The sequence below is a fragment of the Mytilus galloprovincialis genome, chromosome 13 (assembly GCF_965363235.1).
Source record: "Mytilus galloprovincialis chromosome 13, xbMytGall1.hap1.1, whole genome shotgun sequence".
Classification (NCBI taxonomy): Eukaryota; Metazoa; Mollusca; class Bivalvia; order Mytilida; family Mytilidae; genus Mytilus; species Mytilus galloprovincialis.
In genome coordinates this window covers 51362583-51388577 of record NC_134850.1, presented here as the reverse complement: position 1 = coordinate 51388577, position 25995 = coordinate 51362583, and the positions used below count along the sequence as shown (strand labels likewise).

The 25995-nt window shown below is 32.5% G+C and overlaps 1 protein-coding gene across 33 annotated transcripts in view; it reads left to right on the top strand.

Annotated features, from left to right (window-relative positions):
* Positions 1-25995, top strand: part of LOC143056612 (uncharacterized) — a 128441-nt gene that overhangs the window by 29392 nt on the left and 73054 nt on the right. For 19 of the 33 annotated variants that reach the window (XM_076229762.1, XM_076229752.1, XM_076229744.1 and 16 more), the window contains exon 1: positions 20765-20978. The gene's annotated coding sequence lies outside the window, so the exon portion shown is untranslated. Of the gene's footprint in view, positions 1-20762; positions 20979-25995 lie in introns of those variants that run through there. The other 14 variants (XM_076229767.1, XM_076229766.1, XM_076229764.1 and 11 more) reach the window with 5 other exon arrangements.

Below are 25995 nucleotides of genomic sequence, written 5' to 3'. Positions count from 1 at the left end.
CTATTACCTCACTTTCAACACTGCTGGCTATATTATAGCAGCCATTTTTATATTCGGGGGGGGGGGGGGGGGAGCCTGATTTCCTCAGGGAACCTTACCTTTGGCAAGAAAACTGGCAGTCCTGGTTAATAAAGATGCACAAACCAAAACAAAAAGATGCACTGAGGTCTTACACACTCCTGTTTATAATTTTTGTTTATCAAGAGCTCAAACATGACCTAAAAAGAAAGCACTTTTTTTCAAATTTATTGACAGAATTTTGATATGCTTCAAAAACAACTCTGTTGAGATTAAGATATTCAATCATTGTTTCTAGCTAAATATAAACATTTTATTTTAGAAATTTGAGATCTTAATGGCATTTTGACATGAGATTTGTATGACATTAAATTTGTAAATGATGATTTCCGTTAACTCATTTATTGATGCTAATGTTCATTGTGAAGATGAGTAAGATTAATGTCATCTGAACAGGTTCTGTATGCTGGTATTAAAATCAGTTCTGATTTCTGTCCTTTGTACTTTTAGTTATAGTATGGCAAATAGAACTACTTCAACACAAGTCCATGCGCTGTGATTCCTGCTAATATATCTGCACAGTGGCGGATCCAGCCATTTTAAAAAGGGGGGGTTCCCAACCCAGAGTAAAGGGGGGGGGGGTTCCAACTATATGCTCCCATTCAAATGCATTGATCGGCCAAAAAAAAGGGAGGGTTCCAACCCCTGTAACCCCCCCCCTGGATCCGCCACTGCTACAATTATCACTATTAAAACTTTTGTTTGAAATATAAATTGATTTTGGATATAACATTTGATTTTTTGTATTTGCTAGAGTATCATATAAAAGAACACAGAACTGATTGTGCTAGATATCAAGATATTGGTTCAGCATGATCCTCTTTTTGATAATATATATAACTATGAAAAATAAGACAACATGGTTTAAAGAATGTTAAAGAGAACAAAGGGGGAAGATACCAAAAGTCAAGGTAACATTCATTGCTGGTAATATTTAAAAATGTACCAATCTTCATTTTTTTTAAAAATCTTGCCATGCTTATGCCGTACACTACAGTGACCTATAGTTTGTAATTTCTGTGTCATTTTGATCTCTTGTGGATAGTTGTCTCATTGGCAATCATACTGCATCTTCTTTTTTTATATAATGTAACAGGGGCGGATCCAGCCATTTTAAAAAGGGGGGGTTCCTAACCCAGGACAAAGGGGGGGGGGGGTTCCAATTACATGTCCCCATTCAAATTCATTGATCGCCCAAAAAAAGGGGGGGTTCCAACCCCCGGAACCCCCCCTCTGGATCCGGGCCTGTGTAAGTATTAGATACATGCACCTATGAAGATTTGAAGATATTTGATGTATATGATTTACACCAAGATATTATTGTCAATAACTAAGGTCCGCTGGGTCTTTCAGCGAAATGACCATATGTTATTTAAAAAATGCATGATAAATGTAAGGTATTCAATTTCATTTAACACATCTTGGTGTAAATAAAATAATTTTTGGGCCATATGAATTTGAATAATAAATCTAAGTTTGAATAAGAAAACTACTTGTTATTAGATGACTCCTTAAGTGCTCTGCTATATATTACCTCTGATATTTTAATTATGGAAACGTGCAACAGCAAATCATATTTTACAAAAATATTTCACTTATTCTTTGTTTGATAATTATTAATTTATGACCTGGAAAAACTTTATTAGGAATTTCATTCTAAAATACTAATAAAATTTGAAATATGAACATTTCTAGATTTTACTACTAAATTATAGTAATGCTAGATCATAACGTTCTGCATATTTCACATTTCTGAAGTTTTGTGACATTTAAGTCATTTTGATTATGTCATAAACATAGAGAGTGGTGGAATTTGTTAAGAAAAAACATCTTTCTGCATCAAGTATTGGTATGATTACAATGTTTAAGTTATGCAGAATATTTCTGAAACATGAAAGAGCATATATTAACATATTTCTGTTTCTAAATGCTAAGTTTTTTTAGCTCACCCGGCCTGAAGGGCCAAGTGAGCTTTTCTCATCACTTTGCGTCTGGTGTCGTCCTTATCGTCCGTCGTCGTTAACTTTTACAAAAATCTTCTCCTCTGAAACTAACTGGGCCAAATTCAACCAAACTTGGCCACAATCATCATTGGGGTATCTAGTTTAAAAAATATGTTCGGTGACCTGGTCAACCAACCAAGATGGCTGCCATGGCTAAAAATAGAACATAGGGGTAAAATGAAGATTTTGGCTTATATCTCTGAAACCAAAGCATTTAGAGCAAATCTGACATGGTTTAAAATTGTTTAATTTTAATAATTCAATCATGACTTAAATTGTTCAGTAAATAAGAAAATGTCTCCAGAACCAAGTTGCACTTTGAGGATACATAATTGAAAAATACATTTTTTGTCAGTGGAAAGTTGTAATCATGAGATGGTAGAAAAATTTAGTCATTTCAAAGGTCAAAGTTCAAGGTCATGAAAAAGCAGGGTTTGAATTATGACAAGCCACTAAAAAGGCAATTATTTTGACAATTATTATATTGAACCCATGGAAGTTAATAATATCAGAAGTCAAGGTCAAACATTATAAACAACAATCTTTTAATTCCAAAGTATGCACTGCTTTTCCTACAATAAGTTGATATTCTATACAATAATACACCATCATTTGTTTACACAAGTGACTGACTTTTTACAAGCCACTTGTTTTTAACTTAATATAATGTGTTTAAATAAGGACACAAGGTATATAAATTAGGAAGAGTTAAATTTGATCTTGTCATCTTGGAGATAAAATAGGTAATAAAACACCTATCTTTAAATTATCCTGTCTTCATTATGTAAATTATAATCTTTTTGTCATTGTTTACTATGTTACTACAAAAGTTGGTTGTAAATGTCTTCAAACAAATGGTTTTAGGTATACTGTCCATGGACAAGGGTTAGTTTAGGTTGTTGTCTGGTCATGTACTTTTTCATTTGAGTAGATTTATCACTTTTATTAAGGTTTACATGGCCAAGTTATCTTTATCATCCCTGGACATCAACCTGTACAGCCTATCTGTTTTGAGATTTACCCCAGTCATCTTTAAAAGACTATGTCGCTAATCTAGGTCCATATGCATCTTTAACAAACAAAAAATGGTCAAAATCATCATTTAAGAGGAATGACTCCAAGAAAGGTACTCAAATGATGATCGTGGTCAAGTTCAGTTAAATTAAAAGATTTTTGTTCAAGTTATCGAAGATGATGACAATGAATCCCAAGTAATGATACTTTAAACATCAGGCACTATCCTACAGTTTTTGTGATAGAGATTGAATTGAAAGTATGGACACTCCTTTATTCTCTACATATTAAGGGTGCAATCAACAGTTTTTATACGACCGCAAAAATTTTAATTTATCGTCGTATATTGCTATCACGTTGGCGTCGTCGTCGCCTTGCGTCGTCGTCGTCCGAATACTTTTAGTTTTCGCACTCTAACTTTAGTAAAAGTGAATAGAAATCGATGAAATTTTGACATAAGGTTTATGACCTCAAAAGGAAGGTTGGGATTGATTTTGGGAGTTTTGGTCCCAACATTTTAGGAATAAGGGGCCAAAAAGGGCCCAAATAAGCATTTTCTTGGTTTTCGCACTATAACTTTAGTTTAAGTGAATAGAAATCTATGAAATTTTGACACAAGGTTTATGACCACAAAGGAAGGTTGGGATTGATTTTGGGATTTTTGGTTCCAACAGTTTAGGAATTAGGGGCCAAAAAAGGGCCCAAATAAGCATTATTCTTGGTTTTCGCACAATAACTTTAGTATAATAGTATAAGTAAATAGAAATCAGTGAAATTTAAACACAAGGTTTATGACCACAAAAGGAAGGTTGGGATTGATTTTGGGAGTTGAGGTCCCAACAGTTTAGGAATTAGGGGCCAAAAAGGGCCCAAATAAGCATTTTCTTGGTTTTCGCACTATAACTTTAGTTTAAGTGAATAGAAATCTATGAAATTTTGACACAAGGTTTATGACCACAAAAGGAAGGTTGGGATTGATTTTGGGAGTTTTGGTTCCAACAGTTTAGGAATTAGGGGCCAAAAAAGGGCCCAAATAAGCATTATTCTTGGTTTTCGCACAATAACTTTAGTATAAGTAAATAGAAATCAGTGAAATTTAAACACAAGGTTTATGACCACAAAAGGAAGGTTGGGATTGATTTTGGGAGTTGAGGTCCCAACAGTTTAGGAATTAGGGGCCAAAAAGGGGCCCAAATAAGCATTATTCTTGGTTTTCGCACCATAACTTAAGTATAAGTAAATAGAAATCTGTGAAATTTAAACACAAGGTTTATGATCATAAAAGGAAGGTTGGGTTTGATTTTGGGAGTTTTGGTCCCAACAGTTTAGGAATAAGGGGCCCAAAGGGTCCAAAATTGAACTTTGTTTGATTTCATCAAAAGTTGAATAATTGGGGTTCTTTGATATGCTAAATCTAACTGTGTATGTAGATTCTTAATTTTTGGTCCCGTTTTCAAATTGGTCTACATTAAGGTCCAAAGGGTCCAAAATTAAACTTAGTTTGATTTTAACAAAAATTGAATCCTTGGGGTTCTTTAATATATTGAATCTAAAAATGTACTTAGATTTTTGATTATTGGCCCAGTTTTCAAGTTGGTCCAAATCGGGGTCCAAAATTAAACTTTGTTTGATTTCATCAAAAATTGAATAATTGGGGTTCTTTGATATGCCAAATCTAACTGTGTATGTAGAATCTTAATTTTTGGTCCCGTTTTCAAATTGGTCTACATTAAAGTCCAAAGGGTCCAAAATTAAACTAAATTTGATTTTAACAAAAATTGAATTCTTGGGCTTTTTTGATATGCTGAATCTAAACATGTACTTAGATTTTTGTTTATGGGCCCAGTTTTCAAGTTGGTTCAAATCAGGATCCAAAATTATTATATTAAGTATTGTGCAATAGCAAGAAATTTTCAATTGCACAGTATTCAGCAATAGCAAGAAATCTTCAATTGCACAGTATTGTGCAATAGCAAGAAATTTTCAATTGCTCAGTATTGCACAATAGCAAGAAATCTTCAATTGCACAGTATTGTGCAATAGCAAATATTTTCAATTGCACAGTATTGCGCAATAGCCAGAAATATCTAATTGCACAATATTGTGCAATAGCAAGAAATTTTCAATTGATTGGAGTTATCTTTCTTTGTCCAGAATAGTAGTTGAGTCAACTTAAATCATTGTTTTATACAATATACAATGTATATTCACTTTTACTACCAACTGATAAATTAAAACAATCTTTACCATTCAGTGATAACAAGCACCTTTTGTTACATTTTAATATTTTATGATGTATTTAAATGAGTAGTTATTGTTGCAAACTCCATTAGAATTTGAATTGAGATCAGTTTTGGAAAAAGGGAAAGGGGGATGTGAAAAAAAAATGGGGGGGGGGGGTTAAATTTTTCTCATTTCAGATTTCATAAATAAAAAGAAAATTTCTTCAAACATTTTTTTGAGAGGATATATATTCAACAGCATAGTGAATTGCTCAAAGGCAAAAAAAAAATTTTAAGTTCATTAGACCACATTCATTCTGTGTCAGAAACCTATGCTGTGTCAACTATTTAATCACAATCCAAATTTAGAGCTGAATCCAGCTTGAATGTTGTGTCCATACTTGCCCCAACCGTTCAGGGTTCAACCTCTGCGGTCGTATAAAGCTGCACCCTGCGGAGCATCTGGTTTTCTATGACGTCATATGTTGAGGGACCATGCATAAGTCACCCTTAGTGGTGGACTGATTAATCAAGATACTTGTATAAAACTAGATATCACTGGAATCAGAATGTTCTCTAGTTTATAATGAAATAAAAATAAAGTGTACTTTTAATAGTATAAAAAAGTTTTATCCAGAGAAAATGGGAAAAACATTGCCTAATCTAAGCTTAAAAAATCTGAAATCAGGTCATGTTCACACCCATGAAGACATGATGCATGCACATTTTCAGGGGTTAAAATTTTTTGTTACAGCTAACTAATCCAGGACTTATTGCCAGCAGGAATTTACTAGCCCTGTTAAGAGAACTGCTAGTCCATCAAAATTGACCTGCTAGCCTGAGTATGCCTTAAAAATTAAAGTTTGCCGCATAATACAATGTGTCCCTTGTTTTGAAGGCGGCTTTATACAATGTATTTAATATTTTTTGTTGATCTGCTATTTATTCTGTTGGTGCTTAACCTAACTTAGAACTTTGTTACCACATACAAAGCAGACTTTTTATTGGCGTGCTTAAGGAAATAACGGCAATATTCACAGAGCATCATCTCTGTTTTTTCATCAGCAAAAGACGAACTTGCCCAGGGGAATCATTCTGTCCTGGACACTTTTAATTTTTTCCCCTGCTTTTTACGGTCGTATTTGGTATTTTGGGGATGAATTTTCAGCCTTGTTACCCCCTTCATCATGTTTACTACAGTTTTTCATTTTGAAACTGACGAAGTTTCTGGGGTTCCTGTACTAAATATTTAGAAATATTTTGTTGCATGGTTTCGTGCTCAACAGCTGTCCGCGAACAAGACAGGTCAATACCGATCAATTCTTCAGTACCGTTATGCCCTAGTCCCGGGTGTCGGGCTAGTGGATTTTTTAACCCCTGATTTTTCATAATCAAAACTGTATGAATTTCATAGATTATTACCTGGTCTTTCGAAAAATTCATGCTTCAGGGTACGTTTGCCTGCTCCGAAAAGAGCTACAGGGGCTGCAAATAAGTTTTCAATTTTCACTGCCAAAAAACAGGATGTTTACAGTGTTGTCTCCCCATTCAACCTGTTTTAATTGAAGTAAATTAACTTGTTTTTACAACCAAATACAAAAAAACATGATACTTTTTCACCAATTATGTTGATAAAAAGGGACTTCCCTCCATGTCTATTTTTTGTCAGGGAATAACCGCTAGTTTTTTGGGATACGATTGCTTTCAAGCAATCTGTAGACTTATACCGGTGGCTCAGAGCATTGCCCTCACGTCAGTCGTTTTATTCTAAACATTAAGGAACATCTCAGATTCTTATGATTGTCTTGCTTTAAATGTAAAAACAAACAAAGGGATTCTTTATAATGTTCTTTTCATAATCTTCATGTTTGATACTTCCATTGACTTATATGCGTGTTTTAACAACACGGAAAATTAGAATTGAGCAGTATTTATATTTAGTGTTTTATTTTAGAATCACGTCAGAGGGAATTCCCAGTTTTGATAAAATGCGAGAGTTCTCTGAATTCCGATAAATCTATTTCTGTCATATAAGAACTGAAGTGGAGTTTTTCTTATATGTTACCGTTATGAAACTGATATTTGAGATTGTACTTCCATAAAGAAATAGAGAACCATCTAGGTCGTTTAATAAACATTTAAAATACGTTCTTGCTCAAGGGTTTGTTTTGGAATTATGCGCATGCGTATTGTTTCTTGACTTCAAGGGGTTTTAGATTGAATGGTTGCTCTGGATTCCCCACTCAATTAACTAATTTATAACTCATGGGATCTTTTCTATGTATGTCTGCTATTCAGAGTTATTGTTGTTGCATAATTTTAAATCATATGCATCATTTAAATCAAAATGAATTTGGTCCGCATCGTAGAACACCCCTTCAGGCGAAATGGAGTCTTCCATATTATCGTTTCGAGTTGTCTCCCTTCTGGAAGTAACTTCCGTGAATTCTGAATCAAAAAAACACGTCGAGCATTAGTTCGTTCTGTCAATAAACGTCGTACTAAATTAAAAACGATTGCAACTTAAACCGAGGAATGTGTACGAAAAGGAGTCATGATGGCACTGACCCAAAGAAAATTAAATATTTAAAGAGTTAGAAATGGGGTTCCTCCTAGAATTAACGTAGGAAAATAGGTGATAAGATACCTTCTCTCACTCTGAGTCTCAGTGACTGCTGTGGAAAGTAAATTTGGAATTGATGTAGTACAAAAATTAAACACAATAGGCCTAATTACATTGTTCATACACTTTTATCCGAGATTGGCTATTTTGTAACTATTTTACGTGTGCAGTTGAATTACAAATGTAGTTTTGAAAATAATATTATCCAGCTACATGTATGTACATGTGTCAATGAAACAACGGCAATCGTATCCCTCAGAGCAATCTGCTCTTTGATTATACGAAACTGTTTATAACACCCTAAAATGGCCATTGTTAAATTGTAGGAATGTAAGGAAAAAGGGATGATAAAACATCATTCAAAAAGGAGACAAGTAATAAGTTGTTCTCTCAAACTCTTTGAATTCTCTTAACAGACTTTATTTTGATGTTTTTCTTGCTGGAAAAATTGTCTTCTGTTCTTATATTCCTTACTTATTTTAGGCAGTGACCCTGGGGAATACAAATAACAGAGACATAGATCAAAATTTGGTGAAGCATTAAGCATACCAATTCATGCATATGCTATATGAAATACTCCCACAATAAGTTCAGTGGTGTTGCTGTCTAGTAATACTACATACAGAGAAGATTACATAGGCGGATCCAAGGGGGGGCCCTGGGGGGCCCGGGCCCCCCTTTTGTGGGAAAAATTTGGTTGATTATATAGGGAATCATTGAAGCATGACTGGAGTGGGCCCCCCCTTAGGAAAAGTTCTGGATCCGCCACTGGATTAAGTTATGGCCTCTGTAGTCTGATGGAACTCTGGGAGGGTACACTTTAGGTCACAAGGTCATATTTAAAGATTGCTTGAGGTCACCAAATCACTTTTAAGCAAAATATACAGGTTTATATTTCTCATTAACCTGAGTGAAAGTTCATTGGACCTTTAAAAATTAGATGTCAGGTCCAAGGTTGCATGCCAAACCGACCATTTAACCATGTTGGAGCCATTCTGACATTGCTTGATATAGCATGGTTTTCATTTAGGTGGATGTCTTTACAATATGACCAAATCAAATGAAGGTCTAAGTAATTATTATTATGAAATGTATGGTATAATTTTGTTATTCCATCACTTAAACTAGATTAAATTCCCATCTTAAGCTTTGGATTTGGTATCATACAGGACAAAAGGTCAAACCAAATGGGTCTTTTGAGTACAAATATGACAAGAAAGATTGAAATGACTAAAATAAATGACAACATTTGAGGACACTGACTATTATCCCTTGACCATTCTATATATACATACCTATCACCTACTTAGTGACTATTTAGCTTGAACTTACAACTGTATATACATATGTACATCACCAAACATCACAGACATCTACATACCATACTATTGTTCAGGCTTATGTCATAGTACAGGTACAAGATTGAGTGTGATGGTACTAAGGGATTCCTACAACAGATGTTAGCAGAGTTTCTCAAATTATTCTGTGGCAGTTGACTTCTTTTTGATATTTGGGTTGATTAAAAGGGCATATTCTGTTAGAAGACAGTTTTTCGATTGATTGCTTATATTTTAGTGTAGGACATATTTCTGGTTTCCTCTCTGAAGGTAAATATATAATCTAATACTGATTTTGAGTCTCTTTGGGACATTGTTAATTTTTGGTTTTTTTTTTGTCTCTCACTTTTTATTAGAGATATAAAGAAAATTGCATAACCCTCAATATGGTTGAAAATGTTGAACAATGTTCAAGTGAATACTTGAATTACCCAGTACAATATATTTTACAAAATTTCAATTACATTTATTTTATCAGAAAGACATAATGTGGGAAATTTAAATTGATAATTTTGAAAAAGAATTGTAAAAGAGCAGAAACAATGGCTCTCTGGCTTATCAGAAGATAGAAATAGGTATTTGGAGGGTCACATTGTTAATGGCTTAATAATAAATGCAAGGACTCAGGCTGATGTTGTAATAAATGATTGCCAATGTCAATGAGTTAGACAAACTTATAATCCACCAGAGACCAATGATGTATATATCACAGTACAAACTTCAACAATCAGAAAAACCTGTACTGGTACTGTATTGTAAGACATAACTAGATAGTCTGGAATTAATGGCCAGAAATAGTAAGAATGTTGATTTGAAGTACAATTAGAATGCATTCCTTGAAGTTGCATGTTGCGATGCAGTTATTACCAGAGATGGGAAGGAAGCATTGTCAGGATGGATGTTGTACATGAAATAATATCTGTATCATTAGTTGAGAATGCATTGAACATCTGTTAAAGCATCAGAATCGTAATATATAATTATGACTGCTATGACTGCTATCTCTTTATAAATAATATAATTAGGGTACCAGAATGCAGTTAAGATTGCAGAATAAATATATATTTATAGGGTAATTTATGATATATTAGCTTAGTTATTTTTGCTTATAATGCAATCCTAATTTTTCGTTTACAAATGCATTGGAAATCTGCAAAGTTTGAAGTGGCGTCTACTTGAATAGAAAACTTACATTAGATTTGCAAAATTATAGCACAACTGATCATTTTAAATAAACTATGTCACTGTGTTATAAACTATCATACATGTTATTACCATTTTACATCAATATGTTAGAGATTAAATTGTAAAGAAAAAGCAAGATGAATTTTACTATTCTAACTTAAAAAATGCAAATACATGTATTATTGAAATGAGAACGAAAACCTGAAATGTGTCAAACAGACAAAAACATGATCAAATTTAAAGCAGAAAAAAGTGCAAGGCCACCATTGGTTCTGCAGCGTTAAGGACTGATTTTTTAAGGCTTGTAGAAAGGAGGTGGGATATTGAAAAATTAGCTCAATGTTGAAGATTTTAAATAACAAGTTATACAGGAGAATGTTTATAAATTTGTTGCATATGTAAAATTATCTCCCCTTATTTTAGAGGGTTATTAGGATCTGGTCATACTCTTTTGCCAATATTATCGATGATCATTAAGTGCTACTTATATGAATAAAAGGAAGTGTGGGTGTATATGCATGTATCATTAATTCAATTACTCCCTTAAAAAAACAGATGCCTTAGGTGAATATTAGTTGATTAGATTATGATAAGATATACATTTTAAGTCTTTAATATATCTCAATGTATATATGAATTCAGAATATATTGCACATGTAGAGGATATGATAAGGTAATTTTTTCCAATGTCCATTGGTTTCACTGCCAACTAATTTACACACTGCCTGTTACTAGGAAATTATAAGTAGGGCACCTGCTTTACCAGTTATCTCCCCTGAGAATAATAAGGAGCAGAGATAATTGGTCACAGATAAAGATTTGTGTTTATACTTCCTGATTATTCTTTTTAAGCTTTTAACTTTTTGTTGGATACTTTTTATAATTAATTAAACCAAATAAATAGTAATGGTTTATTGTGTTCTGATTGATTCACTTTTCTATGTAGAGAAAAGGAAATTTTTAGATAAAAATCTTAAGTGTATGGATTAATATGGGATTCTCTCCTTTGATCTTGCATTTTAGTATGCTTTACCATTAGCACTTGCAAGTATTTTTGTCTTTTTAATATCCTCATTCTTTAATGTGGAACAATTCAAGAGAGAAATAACATTAAAGAAAATTAAGGATTGACAGCATCAGGCCAGGTACCTGGAAAGTTGTTTTCCCATAATTTAAGTAAACTTGCAGCTCATATTTTGCAGGTCTGTAATTTTATTTTGTGGTGCTTGGATATAAGCCTCTTCTTTACTAAAGCTTTGATGGTGAAAAAAAATAATATTGAATGCAATTAAATGAGAAAAAAAACTTTAAATGAACAATCATACTGTCAATGTTATACTAACTATTGAAAGACTCCTGATGGTAATGTATACAATATGTATACAATATGACCTAAGTCACTGAGTAATTAGGGTAAGACATGCAAGATATATCAAGAAGGTGTATAATATCTCATGTTAGGATGTAGAATGACCTCCCATGGGAGGATTATAATAGGATGTGTATTGCCTTCTTAATCAAATTGTGTATTGAATGACTCTTGTGAAAATGAACACCTTATAATGTAACCATCTGTTATCAAATCATTGTATAGTTTAGATGCTAGTTAACGTGACTAACAGCTATAAAAACCTTTTTGACACATAAAATAAGGATATTGAATAAGGATACTATACTTTGTAAGCTTCTTGTGTTCTTTGATATAGGCAGAGTTCATTTTAATTTGGTCTTTTAATCATCAGGAGTGTGTGGTCTAGAATTCAGGGGTAATTATTCAAAGCTTGACATTATGATATGAAAACATTTTTGGTTGCTGTCTCATTGATGTATGCTGACATTGCTTCAGTAGCAGATGGTTTTGACTCTCAAATTTAACTAAGAAGCTTTCCTGCTGAACGGTTGGTGGTTTTCTCTTGAACCACTGGCTTCCCCCTCCCAATAAACACTTAAGCAACCACTATGTAGCCTGAAGCAAGACTTTAACAATCAATAGTAATCAACATGACTTGCTACAGGAAAAGATTTGGTCCATTGGTCAGCATTAAAAAATCTTTGGTCCATATGACAAGGGAAGAAATTATTCAGACAGGCACAGTTAAATTCATTTTCCCTGAGGTAATCTTTCTCTCTTTTTAGGGATGAATAATTTTTTGGGGCTTATAGTCATAGTGTTTTTTCTTTTTTATAGTGTAACTTATAATTCTTACCGATTCATTTAAACTATGTATCTTATTAACATAATTTGTATTACATGTTATTGTGACCTGTATAATATTCAAATTAATTACACACAAATAATTAATACATGCTATCAAAGTGTCAAAATCAGTGTAATTCATCTACAGTGTTAACGCTGCAGGCCACATACACACACTGTGGTATGTTTTGTTTTTTGTTTTAAATCGTTTTCTGAGTTTTTATGCCCCATTTATGGGCATTATGTTATTTTGTCTGTGGGTCCATCTGTTCGTTCGTTCGTCAGTTCCTTTTTTGTTCATTTTTTCATATAAACTCATCATAGATACCAGCGTCAGTTCCTTTTTTGTTCATTCATATAAACTCATCATAGATACCAGGGTTAAAATATTATATTAACGCCAGACTTCAAAAGACTCATCAGTGACGCTCGAATCAAAAAATGTTTAAAAGGCCAAATAAAGTACGAAGTCGAAGGACATTGAGAACCAAAAGTTCCTAAAAGTTTTGCCAAATACAGCTAAGGTAATTAATCTATTCCTGGGTTAGATTTTAAGCCTTAGTTTTTCAAAAATTTAAAGTTTTGTTTACAGTTAATTTATAATTATGAACATATTAATGATTACTCATGTCAACACAGAACTGTTGACTACTGGACTGGTGATACCCTCGGGGAAATAAATCTCCACCAGCAGTGGCATTGATTGCAATTAATCTGTTCGTCCGTCTGTCCCACTTCAGGTTAAAGTTTTTGGTTGAGGTAGTTTTGATGAAGTCCAATCAACTTGAAACTTGGTACACAGGTTCCCTATGATATGCTCTTTCTAATATTAATGCCAAATTAGAGATTTGCCCCCATTTTCATGGTCCACTGAACATAGAAAATGATAATGCAGATGGGGCATCAGTGTACTTGGGACACATTCTTGTTGCGTAAACCCCTGAGGGTTTACGCAGTATATATTGGACGAGTGATGTAGTCTTTCGGAACACCGGATGTTATTCGGAACACTTCTGTTCTTTCTATGACCACCTTTCAAATACATGCGCAATAGCTATGATCACCGTTCAAATGCATGCGCAATAGCTTACTAATCTGTTGAATATGCATTAGCATCTTAAGTTGCTGTAGAGATATTTTACGTATGATCTGAAATTTATTATGATATAATATTTTGTTGCACACGATTACAATTTTAATCAAACGATGTAACCAGCTGTGTTTAGATATGAGATAAGATTTCATGTAAACAATGCACTTTATATTCTGAACGAGAATAATTAAAAATAAAATCTTTAGAAAGAGTTTTAGTAGCATTTCATTTTAGATTTAACGTTTAGTGAAGATGTACATGTTGTAAAAAGCAAGCTATTTATTTTTTTATACTGAAATTAAAGGGAAGTCTTTCTTGCATATGATTAAATTACAGTTATTTTTTTTGGTTAAATATTGCAACTTTAATTTTAAAAAATGGTTATCAAAAATAAAATTAAATAGATATTGAATATGAAAAAATAAAATATTTTGAACGATAACAATTAAAAATAAAATCTTTAAAAAAAGTATTAGCACTTTTTGAAATTTTACGTCTAGGATAGACCAAGGACATGGAAATATAATCATAAATACGTGCCTCAAATAGGTGTAAAAACGAGGATTTTTCAAAAAAAAAATCGTTTATTGAAAATAACGTTAAAATTAATTATGAAAGTTATGTCCGTATTTATTTTCATTAATATTGCAAATTTAAAGTTATTTTTTTTGTTTAAATATTGCAACATTATTTACTTTTTTTAAAAACAAGGAGGTCACATAATAACCTCTGAATCCTTTTCGTCATTAAAATGCGACTGATAAGTATAGATATTCAATATGCCTGAAGGGTGGAAAAATAACCGTGACTGAAATCTAAATCTAAAATTTATTTTAAAAAAATACACATTTGACCATGCAGATGTAAGAAATGATACTTCAAGCAATGAAACAACGAATTAAATGTGCCACTTTAATTACGACTGATAACCTAAAAATGAATCATGCATGCATTTTTAGCAGACTTAACCAGGTCGGCGATAAGATATCGAATATAAAAAAGAAGATATGGTTTGGTGTCAATGAGACAACTATCTACAAGAAACCAAAATAACACAGAAATACAAACTATGGGTCACCGTACGGCCTTCAACAACAGGCAAAGCACGTACCGCATAGTCGGCTATAAAAGGCCCCGAAATGACAATGTAAAACAATCAGTCAAAAAAGAAAATTAACAAAGTCTGTATCATCGTATTCGTAACTTAGTTGCTCACCAGAGGAACGCTACGCAAGTGTTTAAACCCGCGATCCATAAGTTTGAAGTACGTCGAAATGCAAAGGTATACGCTTGGTGAACGCTTTTACTTCAGGAAAATTTTAATGGAACATATAAAATTTCATTCAGCTCAAGCGTTTGTCAAGCGTATACCTGTAAACTGCACGCACATAATATACACGCTACACGAGCGTTGAAAACGCTACAGATAAGTTTGAGACACGTTAAGGGCACATGGCATACAAAAATACTCGTCGCCTTAAAGCTTTCATTCAGGAGAAGAAGTCCGATACGGGTGAAACTTCATCAAACCTACAGAAGATATTACACCCTCTCCAACCATGCAACATGGGACTAGACATAGAAGTACAGGAACTACTCCCATTAGTTTGAGCTGTACAAGATCTACAAAAATATCCCGCCTGCCTCAAAGGTGCATAGGATCGACCATGGTCCAGCACTTATGATACAAGTACCAACCAGAGTTACAATGACGTGGTAGTAAGTCTTTAAAGGCCACCGAGAGGCCTCCAAAAATGAAAAAACCCACTATTTAGTCGGCTATTAAATGCCCCGACCATTAAGATTTAAAAACAAAAATCAAACAAAACTAAACAGCCTTATTGATAACAAAATAATTTACGAAAAAAACTTGACCGACATGAATTATGAACAACAACCACTGTACTGCATGTTCCTGGCTTTAGAATGGACATTGGCACATAAACAATGTGGTGGCCATAAACCCAACCCTCCCAAATGAACCAAACCTTAAGGACAACACATCGCAAGAAAAAACTGTAAAATATCAGTTGCAATTCGCGTCCCTAATAATATGGGTACGGTGCACAATAATCACTTACATAAAAACAATAGACACAAATCACTGAAATAATCGCACTTTAAACCCGAAAGCTATTTCAAAGCTAGTGAACATGTAGACGAACCAATGGACATAGACGGACTGGTAAACATGTAAACAGACGGGCGAATGTGACAGACTTATTGACAAACATTCACATATAGACAGACCTGCAGTTGGGAATGTAGAAAGACTAGGAGAAACCCAATACACGCTTTAAGCTCGTTGTGCCACACGATACAGATATGATTGACAGGTTGAATGCATCAAAATTACTAGCGTATTGGTAGCGTGCATGATTTTTTTTACCACGGCCGACGTATGTCGGATCTATACGTTGATGTGTGAAGCCGGTATTACATTAAGTAAACAGGCAATGTCAGTTTCTAATTCTTATGCACAACAAAAGTAATATAAGACAATACATCTTTATCAAACAATTATCTAATATATATATAATGCCAAACAAGCATTTGGGTTTACGATTGCATTTCTTTTTTTAAAGACAGCAACTTGTTTTAGTAATTTTTCTGATACGCACAGTGGATTAATTTGATAATAATTTTCATGGGTATCAATTTTTGTGGAGTGAGGAAAACTTGAAATTTCGTAGATATTTAATTTCGTGGTTTCAGCAAAGTCTGCATTCACACCTTTAGAAAATTTGTAATTCTTTGAATATTTAAATTTGTGGTTCCCCTGTTCTCACGAATTCCACGAAAATTTGTATCCATCGAATATTACTGAATCCACAGTATAATGATCCACTACCTCTACGATGTTAAGTAAGTATTACAGAGATATTGGGTAGCTGTCAATCAAACAGCATTCAAACATTACAAATTCATCATAAATAAATATTTTAAAGTAAGAAACAAATTCTGTTTGAGAACTTTTAAAGATAAAGCAGTAGGCTGACCTTGAAATCATAATGTCAGAGATTTTTTAGAAAAACCAAAGTTTTTGTTAAATAAACATTTTACATTCATTGCAGGAAGATTTTTATTATCATTTTGTTCCGCATAAAATTTATGAAATTGGTAAAAACAGCCTCTGACAGGGAAGCAACAAATTTAAGGAGTATAAAGCCTAATACTTTGTCAGATTGAACTTTAGAGAGATTAATGTGCAAGTATGAATGTATTGCCTGATTTCTTCTGTAACTTTAAGTTAGTTGTAAAGAATGAGGATAAAATTCTGAACTATTTTATAGCGAAAAGCAATTATGGCAGCCACAATCTTACAATCTTATTAGAACTAGTTCTCTGCACTTGCTCCTCATTTTAGTTCAGTAATGTTTATATATGTCACGAGGGTTACCAGCAATGACAGTTATTTGATGTCTATTGAAGTCTTTTTCATCAGCAATTATTATCATATGCACATCATCTCAGAAGACCCAATATTTGCCTATGAAATTTTCTAAAGTATTACTGTACATTTAAATACTATAATTCAAAATATACACTATTTTTATTCTCGACCCATTAAAGAGATTTCAAGATTTGACATAAATACCATTTAAAAATGATATTTTGAAAATGTGTTTTAAATAATTTGACATAAGTCAGATTTCTTTAACCTTCTTTTGTTAAAAGGAAATGAATAATAACAAGATTTTGTCAGGAAAGATTAGAGATTTCACATCTGACTGACAAATGTCACACCATCTATAGGTCTGATTACTTATTAGATAATTCCATAATCATATCCTTTGTTGAGTAAAATTTTATCAGATGCATTATAATGTAATGTTAGTGAACCTTTGATCTTATGGAATTGCTTATTCTTAAATCATTTTTTTCATGGTCAATATGCATTTCATATACTTTATAATTCAGAAACCTATAAGGGACTGTGGAATCAGTCGACTTATGTTAGGAGAAATGGCCCTTGAAAGTCGCTTTTACTAATTTTTGTTTTTGAAGAAAGAACAGTTAATAGAAAAAATGTAATAGCCAAAATGATATATCAACCAGTACAAATTATTGTTGTTAAAATCACATGCCCAAATTATGAGGAGATTCTTTTTCTATAGGAGTTATTGCCCTTGAATGACAAATTTTACCTTATAGTTGCTTTTTTTCCAGTAACTGTCAAAAATGTTCTTTTTGCAATTATTTTTTTTATGAAAAGTAGCCAGGTGAGGAGATGCAGCTGCCTTGGAGCCTTTAAGTTCTCGAAGGTATTTTTATTTTGCCATGATCAATATTTGTGATCAACATTTTCACCTTGGGACTTTCTAGCATGTAATACAATCAGTAATTGAAAACAGGACCAGCTTCATTACCTTAAAAGCATTAAATGAACTATAAGAACTGTACTCGTCTAGACCTATTTAGTAGGGATGTTGGTGAATTAATTACATCTTAACATGGTATTAGGATAGATCTCTAACCAATTATCAGTTAACCAAAAGAGCAGTGAACTTGAATTTTCTGTGTCACAGTTTTATATAGTTGTGATGACCTTAGTTAAGGTCAAGTTTGTCTTTGATAAGTCAACAAGAACACACAAATAATAAGGTTTGTTATAGGAAGTCAACTTTGATGAATATGTAGAGGACTTGCTATAAATTGCCAGAATACCTATGTCCATACCAAGTGTGTTTTATTGGACTCAGCTGCAGATAAAACAGTTTTGTACTATGATTTATGAACTATTATGTAGTGTAACTTATTATTACTATCATCACAATAGTCTATAGCCATAGTAAATATTTAAGTGTTGAAAGGTGTTTTATTTGCTCTTCTCATTGTTAGAAATGTCTTCCCCCTTCCTTCTTAGGTTTGAATTAAATTTTTGATTAATGAAAATGTAACATCCTCATTTTTTTCTCATTGAAGGAAAATATGCTTGATATTTGACAATGAGAAAAACTATATTTCTTGAGTGACTTATTCCCCTCTGATTAAGATGAATATTTATGAAAATAGATGAAAATCTTGTTCCTCAAGGTGTTTAAGTGGTATTTTCAACTTATGAATTTGAATTTTCCTTTTTTAAGTATCTTGTAGCTCTTTTATGTGTTGATAAAGGTTCCTTGCATTAGATGGATAACTCACAATGTAATAATACATCAGATAAAACACTCAGAACTCAATATTTGGGGATTTTTTAGAACTACATGATTTAATCCTTCACAATAAGACAATTAAATATTCAAATGGCTATTGTAGTATTCCTAATGTTTGTAATTTAACTGTTTGTGTATGATAAGAATTTTATTGAGATAAATGATGTTTTGTGACCTCTTTATCAGAAACAGCTCAGTTAATTCAGTGTTTCAGTTAACTAAATATCCATAGATTATATTTAATTTAAGATTTCATTAATTTAATTCAAAATTTCCAATCCTAAAAGGAAATGATGATAATTAGATATTAATCCAATAAATGTCTAAAATCAGATGAATAAATATGAGAACAGATGGTCCTGTTCATTTCTAGCCTCAAATCAATATCCATACAACAAAGGAGAAAACTGGATTAATTGTGCATGGGATAAACATTGCAGTTGTAGGATGCATTTCCTTCTCAATAATCTAAACATTAACTTGTCATGTTTTATTGACTTGTAATAATCTTGGTTCAGATGCTGTCATGATTAAATGGGGACATATTACATGAGTAGGAAACTAGTTATATTTTATAGGTTCAATATTTCTATGTGATTCAATTTTATATGCTTTTTCATTGACACAATAATTAATAATGCCAGGCATTTAATAGCTGATAATGCCACAAAAATCTTTTGATATATTTGAATTTAAGAGAATAATTTGCATTTGAAAAGGAATGATTGAAGAATTTATTTATATTTATATAAAAATACCTTTGTAAATTTAAAATAATAGAACCCAGGAAGATAAAAGCTGACAGAATGCTTCTGTGAGTCAGGGATGTGACAAGCTCAGGTCGTGTACTCTACTAAAAACACTTGATGTCATACACTAACTAACAAAAGCTGCAGAAAAAACTTGAACACAGGTTTATTGTTTCTCAGTGGTACTGAAACATTTATTGTAGATATTTTGGGAGCATTAATGTTTTTATTGAAATTTATATGAACATTAAGGCTAATCTGATGTTCAGTAGTTGTCTTTTGTTGATGTGGTTCATAAGTGTTTCTTGTTTCTTGTTCTTTTATATAGATGAGACCATTTTTTTTCACGTTTTAATGTTTTTTCACCAGTAATTTTTTTTTGGCCCGAATTAGCTTGCTATTAGGTTTGAGTCAAGGCTGCATGTTGAAGACTGTACCTTAACCCATAATCATGGTTTACTTTTATAAATTGTGACTTGGATGGAGAGTTGTCTCATTGGCAATCATACCATGTCTTCCTATATCTATCAGAAATGTAAAAGGAAGAAGAAATGGGAAGTTATATTGAAAGATTAAAAAAAGGAAACAAATTAGTATTTTGAGCTCAATTAGAGCAGGAAGAACTAGAAATGGTAACAAATTATAAGCCCTTCAACTGAAGCCTGTAATAACAGGATTATAGATTAATAAATAGATAAATATTTATATCTAGACAGATTACATATAATTTTTTATTTAAATTAATGAATGTATTCATCATCATAATGCTATAATCTGTATGATATATCTATTTAAAAAGATAATTGATAAAAAAAATATTTGAGGAGCTAGAAGACTCGTTTTCTGAATGACATTTATATTTAATCTTAGTTTCCCTTCTGTGTACCTCCCAAAAAGTATTTACAAGTTAATCATCATACTCTAAATGTTTTATAAAAGATTAATGTTATTTTTGCACCCTGTAGATCAATTATTTATTCATCCCCCTTTGAGAACCTCTCCATTAGCAATTAGTGTCTTGTGAATGAATGATACATCCTGAGCCCCCTGTTGTGAGCCTCTATCTAGTTGATAAGTTGTAGAGAGTTATCAAGTTACCAAGTTTTTGGATGCTGTAGCTTCATAGATTGAATTTATACACAACGTTTTTATATATATTTTCAGAATTAATTGCCTGTGGAATATAAGAGAAGTTTTGTGATAAAGATTGTGTTTATACTGTGGATTTATGTGTTGTTTATCTATGTTGATTCTAGGACTTATTTGAATTAAGAAAGAAGGATTTATTCATTGGTGCCTTACATTTTATTTTGATATCTAAGTGAGTATCCGTTATTTCTTATTATATGAAGTACTTTAGTTAGTTAAGTATTTAAAATTTTTAAAAGTTACTTACTAGTTAAAACTAAAGACAGAATTTGGCTGAATTTTGTGAATAAATAAAACACATAATAAAACAAATAAACACATCATACTTATAGATGTCAAAGTTCGGGTCTTTTTGTGATTATTTCATAGAATTAAGAAAAAATACCTCAGAGGATCAAGTCTCCTGAAAGTGAAAGGAAATAAAATAATGCACTCTGGAAAAAAAACTTCACAATTTTTATGCCATCGACAACAGACTACAGTAAAGGTTGCATTAAGTGTAACGCTTTGTTGTCTGCACAACTCCAGATTGGTTTCCATTTTTAACCGGATTTTTTTGACAAAAATGTCGGTTATTGATTTGGGGATGTACGGCAGGCGGGCGGTCGGCAATCAAATGTTGTCCGTGCATTACCTCATGAACCGTTCAACCAAAGCTTTTAAAATTTTAATATGTTGTTCCTGACAACTAAATGAAGGTCAAGTTCAATAATGGTGGTTTTGACTTTTACCGTTCAGGAGTTATGGTTCTTGAAAGATTGAAAAATGGAGTTTCCAGTCGTGTCCGTGCATTTACGCATGAACTGTTCTACCAAAGCTTCCCAAATTTTAATATGTTGTTACTGATGACAAAATGGAGGTCAAGTTCAATAACGACGATTTTGACTTTTACCGTTCAGGAGTTATGGTTCTTGAAAGATTGAAAAATGGTGTTTCCAGTCGTGTCCGTGCAATTTCTCATGAACCATTCAACCAAAGCTTTTGAAATTTTTATATGTTGTTACTGATGACAAAATAGAGGTCAAGTTCAATATTGACGATTTTGACTTTTACCGTTCAGGAGTTATGGTTCTTGAAAGATCGTAAAATGGTGTTTCCATTCACATTGTTGCATTTACTCATGAACCATTCAATCTTAGCTTTTCAAATTTTAATATGTTGATACTGATGACAAAATGGAGGTCAAATTTGATATTGACGATTTTCACTTTCACCATTCATCAGTAATGGTTCTTGTGATATTGCCAGGACACAAATAAATGTTAATAAATCCGGTTTGCTGTCGTTGTGACAGCCTCTTGTCTAACTTTAGTTTGCTTCAACCAAACTTTGAATTTGGGTGGCGTCATTTTTTAAATGCCCCTTTTTAGCATTATACATGTTATATGCAAACAGGAGCATCATCTGACTAACCCATGGAAACATTCTCCATTTATATTTATATTTTCTAATTCGTTATTTCACGAGTTTCCTTTCATGCAACATTTGTGCAAAGGTTAAAACACTCAATATTTGCAATTATTTTAATCATCATCTATTGGTCTCTGGTGGATAGTTGTTTCATTGGCAAATTATCATACCACATCTTCTTATGTAGGATTATAAAAACAAATATTATTTCTTCAAATAATAGCGAGGTCAGTTAATGTATATGCAGCTATTTTACATAAGTTTTTCATGCACTTTGAACTGACCATAAATGTCATACAGTGTTTGTTTTGTTATTTTTGAATATAATATATTCATCTCAGCAGCTACTGAATCTAAATAATTACCAATGTACATAAAACCTCTGACCCCTGCTGATTCAGAATTTTGTAATCATGTCCAAATAATGGCCCAATGTTCATTACATCTCTGACCCAAGCTGATGAGGATCTCTGTTATCATGTCAGAATAATGACACCAGTACATAAAATCTCTGACCCAAGCTGTGTCAGAATTTTGTAATCATATCCAAATAATGACCCATGTCCATAAAACCCTTTGACCCCAGATGCTGAGTTAGGATAGTTTCGTACCATGTGTTAAAATCTATAATCCAGATAATGTCCCACTAATGAAAAAATCAAATTCATTTTCTGTTGAGTAATCTATTAAACACTGGACCATATGGTCTTGTTGGAATAGAGGCCCAAATGGGGTTAACATTAGTGCATGCCCTCAAACACAAGGACATTTATTTCAGTGTTTATATCAGGCTTTGAATCCCTTTGATGATTGAAGTTTAGATCATAAAAAAAAGTAAACAGTGTTACATTCAATTGAATTCAGTGAAACTTAATTTTTTGTCTGTTTATATCCATTTGTATCTTTGGAACTTAAATGTAGTTTTACCAGTTTTGAACAGTTAGCTTTAAACTTTCTTTTTATTAAAATTTGTTTCATGTGAAATAAGATGCCGTGTCTAAATATCTGCAGGAATGTAACAGAATTTAAACAATTAACTTGAGTATTTGTTATAATACTTTTTTATGGTTTTTTGGTAAATATACCATGAAGGCTTCACCACCTGAAATTAAATACCTTAGATATAGTATGTGAATTTCCCTGTATAAAAAAATAAAGAAAATTTATTAGCAAAAAAAAAATGCTGAAAGAGACAATGAGAAATTTGTTGTACATAAACAGCAAAAACAGGCCCATGTCTACCACCTCACAACATGTTAATTATAATGTTCAGTATCGTCATATAAAATCTGGATGCTTGTAAAGAAGAATTTTTGAACAGGCCTGCTATCAACAATGTAAGGTAATTAGTGGTTAATGAACCTACAGATATATATTATATTTACATTAGACCAACATCATCATCACCATTCTAGTCTGAAAGATAAGGCCATATGGTTTACAATGGAGAGAAAATATACAGGGAAAACCAGTCTGGGTTTTAAGTAGAAGTTCTGCAAGTTCTTTGATTATAACACAATGTTTAATTTACTAGTGAAGAAATTGACCTGTAAAATAACTTTAAATACATGTTCAGCTATTTTTCACAGAATCTATATCTGTTTTTTATACAACAAAATGAAATATAATGCATATTAAATATAAAAAAGAAGATGTGGTATGATTGTCAATGAGACAACCATCCACAAGAGACCAAAATGACACAGAGATTAACAACTATAGGTCACCGTACGGCCTTCAACAATGAGCAAAGCCCATACCGCATAGTCAGCTATATTTAAATTAGCAATTGGTTTGTTTTTAGAGAAAGGTTTTTGTTGAAGATTAGAAGAAATATATTCTTCTTCAATTATTTTGATCAGTAAATGTCAGAATATCAGTTCCTAGTGTGTTTTTTGAAATTTTTTAGCACGCTTTTTTTTTAAATTTTGGAAGCCAAATATTTAAAGCGATTGGGAACAAATGGGAGCATAAAAGTGTGGAAAATAGCATGCATAAATGAATGGTTTCGTCTGCATTATGTATAAGAACACTACATATATGAATTTATGTAGAAATCTAAAGACCGCAAGAATGTCACTGTGTAAAAGATCAAAACATTCACAAATAAATAGGAAATGAAACAGATGTCTGTTAAATCATAGATACAAAGACATATTTACATGTACCAAACTCCAAACTAATACAATCTTCCTTAGTATAACACACATTCTACACATGTATTAGGCAGGTGCACTATGTATCAGTATATGCTTATCTGCATGCTGCACATGTCATAAGCTGTCATATCTGATAAACATCAACATCTTGGTTCTTGCATAAAAGTGATGTAAAACAGAACTCACTCAAGTTAATCAGTCTTGAAAATATGCAGCTAATTGTCTTATTTTGTAATGATTGAAACAGGGGGAATTGTTTGAATTGTTTTACATTTATCTTATGAGGGCCTTTTATGGTTTTCTGTGTATTATGGGTTTTGCTCATTGTTGAAGGCCTTATGGTGACCTACATTTCTAACCTTCAATGTCATTGGTCTCAGGTGGAGAGTTGTCTGACATCTTACTTTTATAGATCATATACTGTGGATTCATTTATTATACGACCGCAAAAATTTTAATTTTTCGTCGTATATTGCTATCACGTTGGCGTCGTTGTCGTCGTCGTCGTCGTCGTCGTCGTCGTCGTCCGAATACTTTTAGTTTTCCCTCTAACTTTAGTAAAAGAGAATAAAAATCTATTAAATTTTAACACAAGGTTTATGACCACAAAAGGAAGGTTTGGATTGGTTTTGGGAGTTTTGATCCCAACATTTTAGGAATTAGGGGCCAAATAGGGCCCAAATAAGAATTTTCTTGGTTTTCGCACTATAACTTTAGTTTAAGTAAATAGAAATTTATGAAATTTTGACACAAGGTTTATGACCACAAGGAAGGTTGGGATTGATTTTGGGAGTTTTGGTTTCAACAGTTTAGGAATTAGGGGCCAAAAAAGGGCCCAAATAAGCATTATTCTGGGTTTTCGCACAATAACTTTAGTATAAGTAAATAGAAATCAATAAAATTTAAACACAAGGTTTATGACCACAAAAGGAAGGTTGGGATTGATTTTGGGAGTTGAGGTCCGAACAGTTTAGGAATTAGGGGCCAAAAATGGGCCCAAATAAGCATTTTTCTTGGTTTTTGCACCATAACTTTAGTATAAGTAAATAGAAATCTATGAAATTTAAACACAAGGTTTATGACCATAAAATTTTTGGTCCCGTTTTCAAATTGGTCTACATTAAGGTCCAAAGGGTCCAAAATTAAACTTTGTTTGATTTTGACAAAAATTGAATCCTTGGGGTTCTTTGATATGCTGAATCTAAAAATGTACTTAGATTTTTGATTATTGGCCCAGTTTTCAAGTTGGTCCAAATCGGGGTCCAAAATTAAACTTTGTTTGATTTCATCAAAAATTGAATAATTGGGGTTCTTTGATATGCCGATTCTAACTGTGTATGTAGATTCTTAATTTTTGGTCTCGTTTTCAAATTGGTCAACATAAAGGTCCAAAGGGTCCAAAATTAAACTTAGCTTGATTTTAACAAAAATTGAATTCTTGGGCTTCTTTGATATGCTGATCCAAAATTATTATATAAAGTATTGTGCAATAGCAAGAAATTTTCAATTGCAGAGTATTCAGCAATAGCAAGAAATCTTCAATTGCACAGTATTGTGTAATAGCAAGAAATTTTCAATTACACAGTATTCAGCAATAGCTAGAAATCTTCAATTGCACAG